Source organism: Amborella trichopoda, chromosome 5 (assembly GCF_054954075.1).
Source record: "Amborella trichopoda isolate Santa Cruz 75 chromosome 5, AtrichopodaSantaCruz75HAP2 v2.0, whole genome shotgun sequence".
Classification (NCBI taxonomy): Eukaryota; Viridiplantae; Streptophyta; class Magnoliopsida; order Amborellales; family Amborellaceae; genus Amborella; species Amborella trichopoda.
In genome coordinates this window covers 21,428,340-21,439,784 of record NC_142340.1, presented here as the reverse complement: position 1 = coordinate 21,439,784, position 11,445 = coordinate 21,428,340, and the positions used below count along the sequence as shown (strand labels likewise).

The following is an 11,445-nucleotide window of genomic DNA, read 5'->3' as shown; positions in this document are numbered from 1 at the left end:
ATAATCAACCATTCTAATCGCTAACTTCCTAGTTCGATTGAACTAGTTTGGACTGATTTTGGTGACTGGTTGGGTATTTTTAAAAAAAAATTAAAAAATTATTCAAAATCTCAAAAAAGGGAATTTTGTTTGTAATGTATTTTTTAATGTTTTTCATGGCAAAAATAGGATTAGTTTTGGCCATTAATTTTTTTATATTTTCCCATTTGTTTTGACAATTTTAAAAATACTCTTGGGCACAAATCGATTATTTAAAATTTATTTTTTTCATTAATTTTCAACTTCGTTTGGATGTGCTTTGTTTAATTATTCTTTAAATATACTTTTTATATTTTAATAGATATTTTTTTGTATTTTTCAACACTTTTTTGACCACTCGGGACTTTAGTGGTTAGAACAGTTGAACCCACCAGTTTACTGGTTAGACCTGTTGAACCGCTTTAGGGCCCATGTCCAGTTAACCTTTTCGGTTCGATTTTTCCAACATTGATCGGAATGATTCCATTAGGGGGCAAAGGGAGATCATGGATCCATTGTGATGCTCTTTATATTACCGCATGACACTCCGGAACTATGATTATTATGGCATGGTCCTTGGACGTGGCTTTTTAGGGCCCTAACACATCCGTAAAGGAAATTTTAGGTAAAAAATTAAATGGTGAAAAAAATAGGTACATAAATAGATTTTTAAGTAATTTGGATATTTTTGCAAATTTAGAGAAAAAATATTTTTGATAATCCAAATGTAGTCGGGGACGTAATTCTACATTTATGTCCCCTGAGGTATCAATTTTTTTTTGTTTTTTGTTTCTGGTAGATTAGTGGGTAATACAAGCTCCAACTTGATTTAGAAGTATTTAGTGCTTCGAATGTGGCCTTGACCATAGTTACCAGGAGCGCCTTACTAGGATCGCGCTCCCGCTCCTTGACCCAGCTCAGGCGCTCCCTAGTCGGGATCTCGCTCGAAACCCGTTTCCATTTTTTTGGGATCTCGCTCCAATATTTAGGATTCTTGATCTTGTTAACAATGGAGCTCGCTCCTCCTAATTTAGGGATCTTGCTCTCATTAAACATGGATCTTGCTCCCATTAAACATGGATCTTGCTCCCCACTACTTCATGGATCTCGATCCCATTCACAACAGATCTCACTCTCGCTCTCGCTAAAGCACGGATCTCAATCCCATACACAACGGATTTCGCTCCCTCTACTTCACGGATCTCGTTCCATAACATTATAGATGTGGTTCCTGAACAAATTAGATCCCCATTCCAAGAATTTGAAGATCGTGATCCCAACGTTCTCGGAACTAGATACTAACCTAACAAGGATATCCTATAATCTATGGAGCTAGCCAACGAGGAAAGTAGATCCCGATCCCGAAAGTATAAGGTTCTCTATTTCCATTTTCAATTATAAAATTTTAATCTCCAAAAATGGTTTAAATCAAATAGATCTAAAAGCCTATGTAAATCTTGAAAATGGACAGTCTAGATGAGGGAAAGCTTTCTATGTTCCCCCCACAACATAGAAGTTCTATCTTCCCCCTTATCGAACCATCCATTTTTCAATGGAGGGCTAAGATTGCCCCAATCACAATGTCACGTCTCTACACTGTTTTATTTTTAATATTTTTTCTATAAAATTTTTTGATACTAAATTTTGGACATCCATTCCTCTATTAAACTCGCACTAACGAAAAATATAAAAAAACATATTTTCAATAAAATAAAATGACCATAATACCCCTGAAATTGTCAAGGGGTATTTTGGTCATTATTTTTATCGAAAAATTATTGTTAATATTTTCTTGTAGGTGCGCCTCAATGAGAAGATGGCACATACTAAATTTTATATCCAGAAAAATTATATTAAAAAAACTAAAAATAAACTTTGAGACATCAGATCTAAGATCAAAAGGTGAGTGGCTCTCTTGATAAAAGTGGACGGCTGGATGGTACGGGAGGATAAAACTTCTATGTTGTAGGGGGAACATATAAAGCTTTCCCTCTAGATAATGTGTTGCAAGATACAAAATTATTAGTACAACTGAGGGTGTCACTACATTCATCAAATATCTCCCTAAATATTAATGGGTCTAGCAATAGACTTTTCTACCAAAACAATTTGTGGTACATAAGCTAGTGCACTGCACACACAAAAATTAGAGGTTTTCCTTGGAGATAGAAACACTCAAATATAGAGAGTGAAAAAGACAAAGCCCAGAAGACTCAGATATAGAGAGTGAAGAAGACAAGACTTAGAAAGACTAAGAACTAGTTTGGATGTACCCAAAATCGCAATATTCTCAGATGCCAATATAAAAAGATAGTAAGAACTGTTTGGAAGGATAACTACATAAAGTTTTGTAGTTCATTAAAAAAGGGGTGAGGTTTGTATAAGGTGTCAACCTTATACTATTGACGTAAGGTGTCAGTCCCTTATGTATTAACCAGGTGATTACTGGCAACCCATTTTCTTGAGAGAGAGAGAGAGAGTCGAGAGAGAGAGAGAGAGAGAGAGGGAGAGGGAGAGATTGAACCCAGTAATAAGGATTTGGAAGAATTGAAAAAAGGTGAAAAATCTCAAAAGACTATTGTTTTTTGATACAAGGTGATCATATTCACTATCGGTCACTAGATCACAAACTATGTGGCTAAAAGTATGCAAGACTTGCTTCAAAATCACAAAGAATTGAGTCATATATAAAGGAAAAAGTTTATATAGAGCTGATACTCTAAACCAATGGTTTAAAAACGGATCGGTGACCCGGATCGGGCACCTCAAAAACCGATCCGGATCGACGAATCGGCGATCCGGATCGGGAATCGGCTGAATAGGTAGGATTAAAGCTTCAAAAAAATCCGAAAAAATTATTAAAATTTATTATAAATGTTTTTTTTTAGGAATCCAATAAAAAATGAGGGTACTACATTATTAACTTTCATTTTTTTTATCAATTTGTGAATATTGAGATGTTCTTTCTCGATATAAATTTATTTTAACTATTAAATTTGCATCACATAAAAGAAAAATCATAGAATTATCATGGATAAAATATATAATTATATATGGACTATTATAAAGAGTAGACTAATCAATGAAAGAATGGCCACTAAAATCTCGTTTTGGCGAAAAACCCTAACCCGCTAAAAAAACCCAAACTATTAAAGCCTAACTAACTATAATCCAAAATTATTACAACCTCACTAATTATAATATTATATACTGAAATTATAATTATTAGTTTGTATTTTATATTTATTTTATTAGACAAATAATAACAAATAAAAAATATTTTATAATATTATCTAATTTAAAATGTATTATTGACAACTGTAAGAAAAATAGTACATTACATGATTTATAAAGTAAAAATTCATAAATAAAATAAAAGATTTGGTTCTCAATGTAAAAATTAATAAAATGCGTATAAATTTTGGAAATAACACTTCAATTTTTCAAAAATTTATTTTTTTAGGTTTCTATAATAAATTTAGTAAAAGAGATTGTTAGTAGAAAGATGGAGATTTCAAATAGAATAAATTTTTTTTTTTTTTTTTTTTTATACCTTTCATATTATTTACAAAAATAATTATACCACTATATACAACAAAAATTAACGGTTATATAAAAAATTAATTTTTTTATTTTTCATTTTTTTATGTCTTTTATATTATTTACAAAAATATTTATATTTATACCAACCACTATATACACAACAAAAATATTTATATTTATACCAACCACTATATATACAACAAAAATGCAACACATGCTCAAGGGGATTCGAAAACAACAAAAATATTTATACCAACCACTATATATACAACAAAAAATGCAACACATGCCCAAGGGGATTCAAATGCAACACATGCCCAAGAGAATTCGACCTTGGGACCTCAAGTGAAAAATTCAAAGTCATAACCATCAAGCCATCTAACTACATGTGATTATAAATTATTGATTAATAGACTATATTTACATTTCGTTTTCATTTAATGATGTTTGGGAATTATCCCACATCGAAAGATAGGTATTCAAATTTGGTATATAAATACCTATGCAATCTGAATTATAAAATGTACATAAAAATATTAAGGCAACCTCGCATATGCGTTTGGACACGTGTGCGCATGTGAGTGTGCGTGGGGCACGCTCGCACGTGCGCTTGGACACACATGTGAGTGTGCGTGGGGCATGCTCACATGTGTGCATGTGTGAGTGTGCGTGGGGCACGCTCACATGTGTGCATGTGTGAGTGGGCGTGGGGCACGCTCGCACGTGTGCTCGGACACACGTGTGCGCGTGTGAGTGTGTGTGCGTGTGAGTGTGCATGGGGCATGCTCGCACACTCACACAGACACACGTGTGCACGTGTGAGTGTACGTGGGGCACGCTTGCACATGTGCTCGGACACACGTGTGCGTGTGTGAGTATGTGTGTGGCACACGTGTGTGTAAGGCACGCTCGCACGTGCGCTTGAACACACGTGTGCGCGTGAGTGTGCGTGGGGCACGCTCGCACATGTGCATGTGTGAGTGTGCGTGGGCACGCTTGCACATGCACTCAGACACACGTGTGCACGTGTGAGTGTGTGTGTGGCACGCTCGCACGTACGCTCGGACACATGTGTGCATGTGTGAGTGTGCGTGGGGCACGCTCGCACGTGTCTGTCATGCGTTACGTGTGTGAACCGGGTTGAATCGGATGGGAATCGACGGTTCCACTCTAAAACCGGACTGAACCGGATGGGAATCGGCGGTTCCACTCTAGAACCGCGAGCTGAACCGGATGGGAATCGACGGTTCCACTCTAGAATCGGGCTGAACCGGATGGGAACCGACGGTTCCACTCTAGAACCGGGCGGTTCCTGGTTTTCGTTTGGAACCCGCCACGGGCACGCATTCCACTCTAGAACCGGGCGGTTCCTGGTTTTCGTTTGGAACCCGCCACGGGCACGCATGTTTCCGAGTCGAACCGGGCGAGTCCGGTTCGACTCGCCGTGTTTCAAAACACTGCTCTAAACAATCAAATTCAAGTGGGGTCAACTCATCAAACTATGTGAATTGGTCAACAATCGCCACCCATGAGTGGAGTAAACGCATAAAACTAGCCAAATTGGGTGGCTATAAAATTGGGCTATAGTTCATTACATAGTCTATCAAGAAATGTGTACTATTCATTATAATACAGGGTATATAGCATACCCAATATTGTAATGAATAGTACCCATTTATTCGGCTCGGGCACTCGTGTTCCGAGTCGAATCCGGTTCGACTCACCGTGTTTTAAAACACTGCTCTAAACAATCAAATTCGAGTGGGGTCAACTCATCAAACTATGTGAGGTTCTTGGTTTTCGTTTGGAACCCGGCACGGGCACGCATGTTTCGGAGTCGAACCGGGCGAGTCCGGTTCGACTCGCCGTGTTTTAAAACACTGCTCTAAACAATCAAATTCGAGTGGGCTCAACGCATCAAACTATGTGAATTGGTCAACAATCGCTACCCACGATTTGAGTGGAGTAAACGCATCGAACTAGCCAAATTGGGTGGCTATAAAATTGGGCTATAGTTCATTACATAGTTTATCAAGAAATGTGTTCATTACATAGTCTATCAAGAAATGTGTATTATTCATTATAATACAAGGTATATAGCATACCCAATATTGTAATGAATAGTACCCATTTATTCGGCACGGGCACGCGTGTTCTGAGTCGAACCGGGCGAGTCGGTTCGACTCGTCGTGTTTTAAAACACTGCTCTAAACAATCAAATTCGAGTGGGGTCAACTCATCAAACTATGTGAATTGGTCAACAATCGCTACCCACGATTTGAGTGGAGTAAACTCATCAAACTTGCCAAATTGGGTGCTATAAAATTGGGCTATAATTCATTACATAGTCTATCAAGAAATGTGTACTATTCATTATAATACGGGGTATATAGTATACCCAAATATTGTAATGAATAGTACCCATTTATGGAGTTTCCTTCTTTATAATATGAAGATATTTCCGACCTTGTAATGGTTCTATCCCCATAAATCATATGCGGGGACATGGGCATACTGAGACTCAAATAAACATTTCACAACATGACAACAATAGAAGAAATAAGGGTTCACAACATGGCTACAACTGAATAAATATAGGGACTATTTGTCGCATCTGCATGAACACAAAAAAGCCCAATGTGCATGTCAAAACCTGGTTTGAAGTCCATGGATCACCAAGAGATTGATCCATCAACTCTATGGGTCTCCCATCAAACAACAAGTGTTGATGGTTCAATATCTTACAAAATATATTTGAAAATACCTAAATTTCCTATGTTGACCGATTATGAACATCAAATAAGCAATAACCATTCAGTAAATTAATTGAAATAAGAGGAACCAAGCAAAAGAAGGGAACACCCTACTTGTTCAAAATATTAACATAAAGTTACTGATAAACTAACGAACACAATAGTGAATGAGGAAGCAGAACGAGGCAGCAGAAGAAGGCAGCTAAAAAAAGAACTCTGCATATCAATCACATCAGTGAATGTGGAATTCTTTCCTACCCCTGGTGACCCCAGAAGGGCCAGGAGAGAGCTGCTAATTGGGGAGTTCGGAGAGTAGTCTTTGAACCTCTCTTTTTTGAGGCCACTTCCTTTTGAGTACCAGGCTCCAGTTCAACTCGAAAACTTGCAGAGCTTTCTCAACAACGACTACCTCCCCCGTGAAATCCACTTTCATGGATGTCAGCAGTTTCTCTTTCTTCCCCTTGGCCTCCAACTTCCTATATGGCCATCGCAACCAATTATAAGATTAAGGGGAGAGGTCTTCTTCTTCAGAAGAAGATTCAGTGTGTAATACTTGAGGGAGGCCGATGGAGGAGGCCAGGACGAGACCCCTCTGAAGATGTTGTGGGGTGGCAACTTGGGAAGGGGTCTTCAAGGATAAGTGACCCCAATTAAGCTGGGTCTCCCATTCAAAGATAGTTTTCATCAATGTACCTCGAAGCAATTCATGCAAATCACTTGCATCTTCAAAAATAATTTCATATTTTTCCAAATCTAGAATAGTAACCCTTTGAACAAACATCCTTCAAGTAAGAAGATATAAGTTAGCTAAGAAGGTAGGTCACATGTAACTGTTAAAAAGGCAGGTGTTGCATAAACATGTAACTGCTAAAAAGGGAGTATCTACCATACTATTTCACTTATGTCCATTTAAAAATTCATACCTTGAAACAAATGAAATATGAAAATTTGATTTCTCAAAAACATGTAAATAACTAAATATACAATATACACACATGAGTGCATAATATCATTTGGCTTGGCAATGTTGCATGCCGTTTCTACGTAGCAGTGGTATCTTTATAGGATAGCCAAGATAAAATAACTGCAGAAGAATAAACTCTGAAGAATAAACTCTATTTAGGTGAAAGAAATGGCAGGAGTTGTTCTCTGGTGTTCTCAAGACCCAAATCACATTTTCTATCAAAAAATAGGCGTGGTTTCTATAAGCTTGCAACCTTAAACAATTCAAATAAGGTGCACCTCCAAATTAAAGATATATTATCAAATTTTGGTTGAATAAACTCTAAGGGCCAATTGGAATTCTATTTTGAAATCTAATAATAAAATATAAATTTAAAAAATGGTTAAAATCAAGTGGATCTATAAACATATGAAACTCTTAAAAATGAACAGACTAGACAATGCGTTGCCATATCCACTATATCTAAGACTCAAAATAATTTATTTATTTTCTCATATTCATCCATCTTGATGCCTAGATGACCAAATAAAGGGTTTTTCAATATTAAAACAACTTTTCTGATGGATTTTGAAGGGCATCTCTAATTCTACTTGCAACCTTTTATAAACTTTTTCCGTTTACAATAAGGGTGTGGTTGGCATATAAATGAATTTGCAGCAATAGAGGTAAGCTTGACGCTAATAATTTAAAATCTCAAGTGAATACAACCTAAATGGAACTTAAAGACATAACATAAACCATTCTTTGGACATGAAACGAAGTCAGAACTCAGAAGTATAGATGTCAAATGACTCATGAGTGAGATCTGATTCATCTGAAAGCTCTATGACTATAGTTAGCCCTATAAAATTTATTTTAATTGAAAGTAAAAGGAAAGAAAAGGCTAAATGCGAAAACCTGTATAGTTCCACTAAAAGCTAGAGGGTCCGAACTTTTCTATGTAATTTGCCAAAGCAAGAAGAATAATCACAACAAGACCATGAACCCAAAATACAATTTCTCTTGAGGGGACGTTATTTCAATCACAAGTTTGTAGTTCATGAGCAACTGACATACAACATTAGAATAAGATTCTAACAAAAACCTTCCCTCCAGAAAACATGAATCAACTCTGAAGAAAGCATGTTTTTTTTTTTTTAAAGTATGAAAATAACAGTACATAGAATAGATAAAAAAAAATCTCGCCAAAAAAAAGTTTACAATAAAGAATAACATATTAGTCTCTACAATCTAAATAATATATTATAGATGGAGAAAATTCTATGGCAGCTGCTTCTTTCTCACCCAATGACAAAGAACAACTTCTTTGTTAACCATTTCTTCAAAAACAAAACAAAGAAGTTGTCATAATTTCTTAGTCACAAATGAATCTTCCTAACTACATTTATAGTGTTGTCTTAAGTTAACAAGTTCAAATCTTAGACAGAAAAAATGGAAATCACATGCAAACTTATGGATTCAACAAAATGTGAGAGTTCTGAACTCTGACTTTTGAGTAATCACAGCACGACCATGAACCCAAAATACAATTTCTCTTGAGGTGACATTATTTCAATCACAAGTTTGTAGTTCATGAGCAACTGACATACAACATTAGAATAAGATTCTAACCAAAACCTTCCCTCCAGAAAACACGTAATGAAAACAGGAATCAACTCTGAAGAAAGCATGTTTTTTTTTTTTGAAAGTATGAAAATAACAGTACACAAAATAGAAAAAAAAATCTCAACAATGAAAAGTTTACATTAAAGAATAACATATTAGTCTCTACAATCCAGATAATATATTATAAATTATCAAAAGAAAATTACAAAAATCAAAGAATAACACAATAAGTACATTGTGAACAAAAAGAAATACCTGGGTATGACTTAGACGGTTGAACTTTGAACTTTGAAGCAGGAAGACGACAATGCTTGAAAGAGAGAGTGCGTGGTCGAGGGGAGAGAAGGGGAGAGAGTTCATGGTGGAGGCGAGATAAAGGGAGACAATGCATGGTGAAAGAGAGAGTGCGTGGTGGAGGCATGGTGAAAGAGAGAATGCGTAGTGGAGGCGTGGTGAAAGAGAGAGTGCGTAGTGGAGGCTAGAGAAGGGGAGAGAGTGCATGGTGGAGGCGAGAGAAGGGGAGAGATACAGAAATGGGAGAAGAAATAAACCAGAATACGAAAGAGAGATGGAATACGAAAGGGATAGTTAGAAAATCTTTGTCAGGATTAAAAGTACGGCATCAATCATAGTCCATTTTAATACATGCCGCCATGCATTAATGAATCACAATTCTTGTGCAACTGCCATAATATACACATGCTTTGAAATTTAAAGATGCAAATACATAAGGGAACATGCCATTTATTTCCAAATTCATGTGTTTTTTCTTATACATGCCATTTATTTACCATTTATGCTTTTTTTCTTAAACACACTATTTATTTACTACGTAGGTGACGGCTAGACCCACTAACCGATATGCTATTTACTATTATATTATATATAACTCAATTTTGTCTTCATCTTTTTTACTATTTTAATGTTTTTTATACTACGGTAAAGATTAGAAATTTATTTAGTCATTGATATTCATTTTTATATTTTTCCATCATTTAGAAAAAATTTTAAAAATTTTCAAGTGTTTCTTGATGAGCTTGATCTGTACCATTTTATATAAAAAAATTATAACTAAAGATAAAAAGAGATTTTGAAGCTATCCTAAAGTTCTTGACACCATAACAACATCTTGAAGTAAATTTTATAGGTACGCCTTGTTTCTACAGTATAAGGAGGACACCTTATACAAACGTCACTCTTTATTTATAGGCCTATATTTCTACATTAATTACATTGACTTCGTTGAATTTCAACGCGTTTTTTAAAGTGATTTACCCCTTTCCCTCTCTAGAGTTTATCTCTACTCTCTCTTTCTCTCTCCAGTCTCCACACACACTAACTAAACACCCAACCCCCTCCCACTCTGAACTTAGAAACCCACGTTTCTTTTCCTCTCATTAACCCTTCTTTCTCATACTAGTGACTAGGCAGAATGTCCATCTGTTTAAGTGACTAATTCTCTCTCTAGAGCACAAACCTTTTTTTCCCAAATGTGCTCATTCGGGAGCACAAACGTTTTTTCCCAAATGACTTTTCCCAAAAAACGAAAAAAATCTTTCCCGAACTTTCTCCCTACCTGTTGTGAACTTGGGAATACTAGATAGGACTAAAAAAATCTTTCCCAAAAAAAAAAGGGACTACCAAGTGAAAGCTGGGTGTGGTTGGGTAGAGAGATAATCTAAAAAAGTAGTGAAAATTCAAGTCATTGAAGCAGCCAAAGCTGCCAAACTACATTTATAGAACTTCGAAATTTGTAATCGGGGCAAAAATAGATTTTCATATCAAGCGCAAGGCTTTGAAGCACCCAAACTACATTATTGGGCTGCACCTTACTTCAATTGTATCAGGTTGTCACCTTATAAAAACCTCACACATTAGCCCAATAAAATTTATTTAAAGGCATGCATTTCTACATATGCGAGGCAGGTCCCATAGTAACCGGGTAAATCACGAGTTTGAAACTTACCATAATCAAATCACATAAGATAATATTTTAATGAATAAACTCTAATTTCCAAAAGAGAAAAGCTTACATATGTAGCTAACATTATAAGCGGCTAAGACCTAAGACCTAGTATCAAATAGGTTTGAAGAACCGGAAGAACACATTATATAAAAATATATTAAAAAAAACCTTCTTTTGAAAATTTATATTTCACTTCATATAAATTATTCAAAAAAATAATATTATTAGTTTTATATATTCAGAAAGAACTTTGGTTGTCCCTTGAAAATCTTAAAGACCAATGTGCTCCTTTGGGAGCACAAACTTGTTTTTCCATAACACGTTAGAAATTCCGAAATCATGCATATATTCTCTTTCGAAAAATATTTTGCTTTCTCCAAAGGACAACGTGATCATAACTCTTCCCAAAAAACTTCCCAAATTTAATACACGTCGGCAGATTTTAGTGATCCTTAACTTTCCCAGAATTAAACATATTTCCCATAATGATCATTACCCTTCCCAAAAATCTATATTCTCATTGGCAAAAAAAATTGTGCATTAAAAACCGACTGAATTAAATATTCAACAAATCTACACTCTCCAGGAACAACAGT

The 11,445-nt window shown here is 35.7% G+C and overlaps 1 long non-coding RNA gene across 1 annotated transcript; it reads right to left on the bottom strand.

The window, feature by feature from the left end:
• Window positions 1–6,412: 6,412 nt before the first annotated feature.
• LOC148782016 (uncharacterized) lies at window positions 6,413–9,277 on the bottom strand. Its single transcript, XR_016056315.1, has 2 exons — window positions 9,139–9,277; window positions 6,413–7,096 (listed from the first exon to the last, which is right to left on the bottom strand). It is a non-coding gene; the product is annotated as an uncharacterized LOC148782016 (long non-coding RNA).
• Window positions 9,278–11,445: the final 2,168 nt, after the last annotated feature.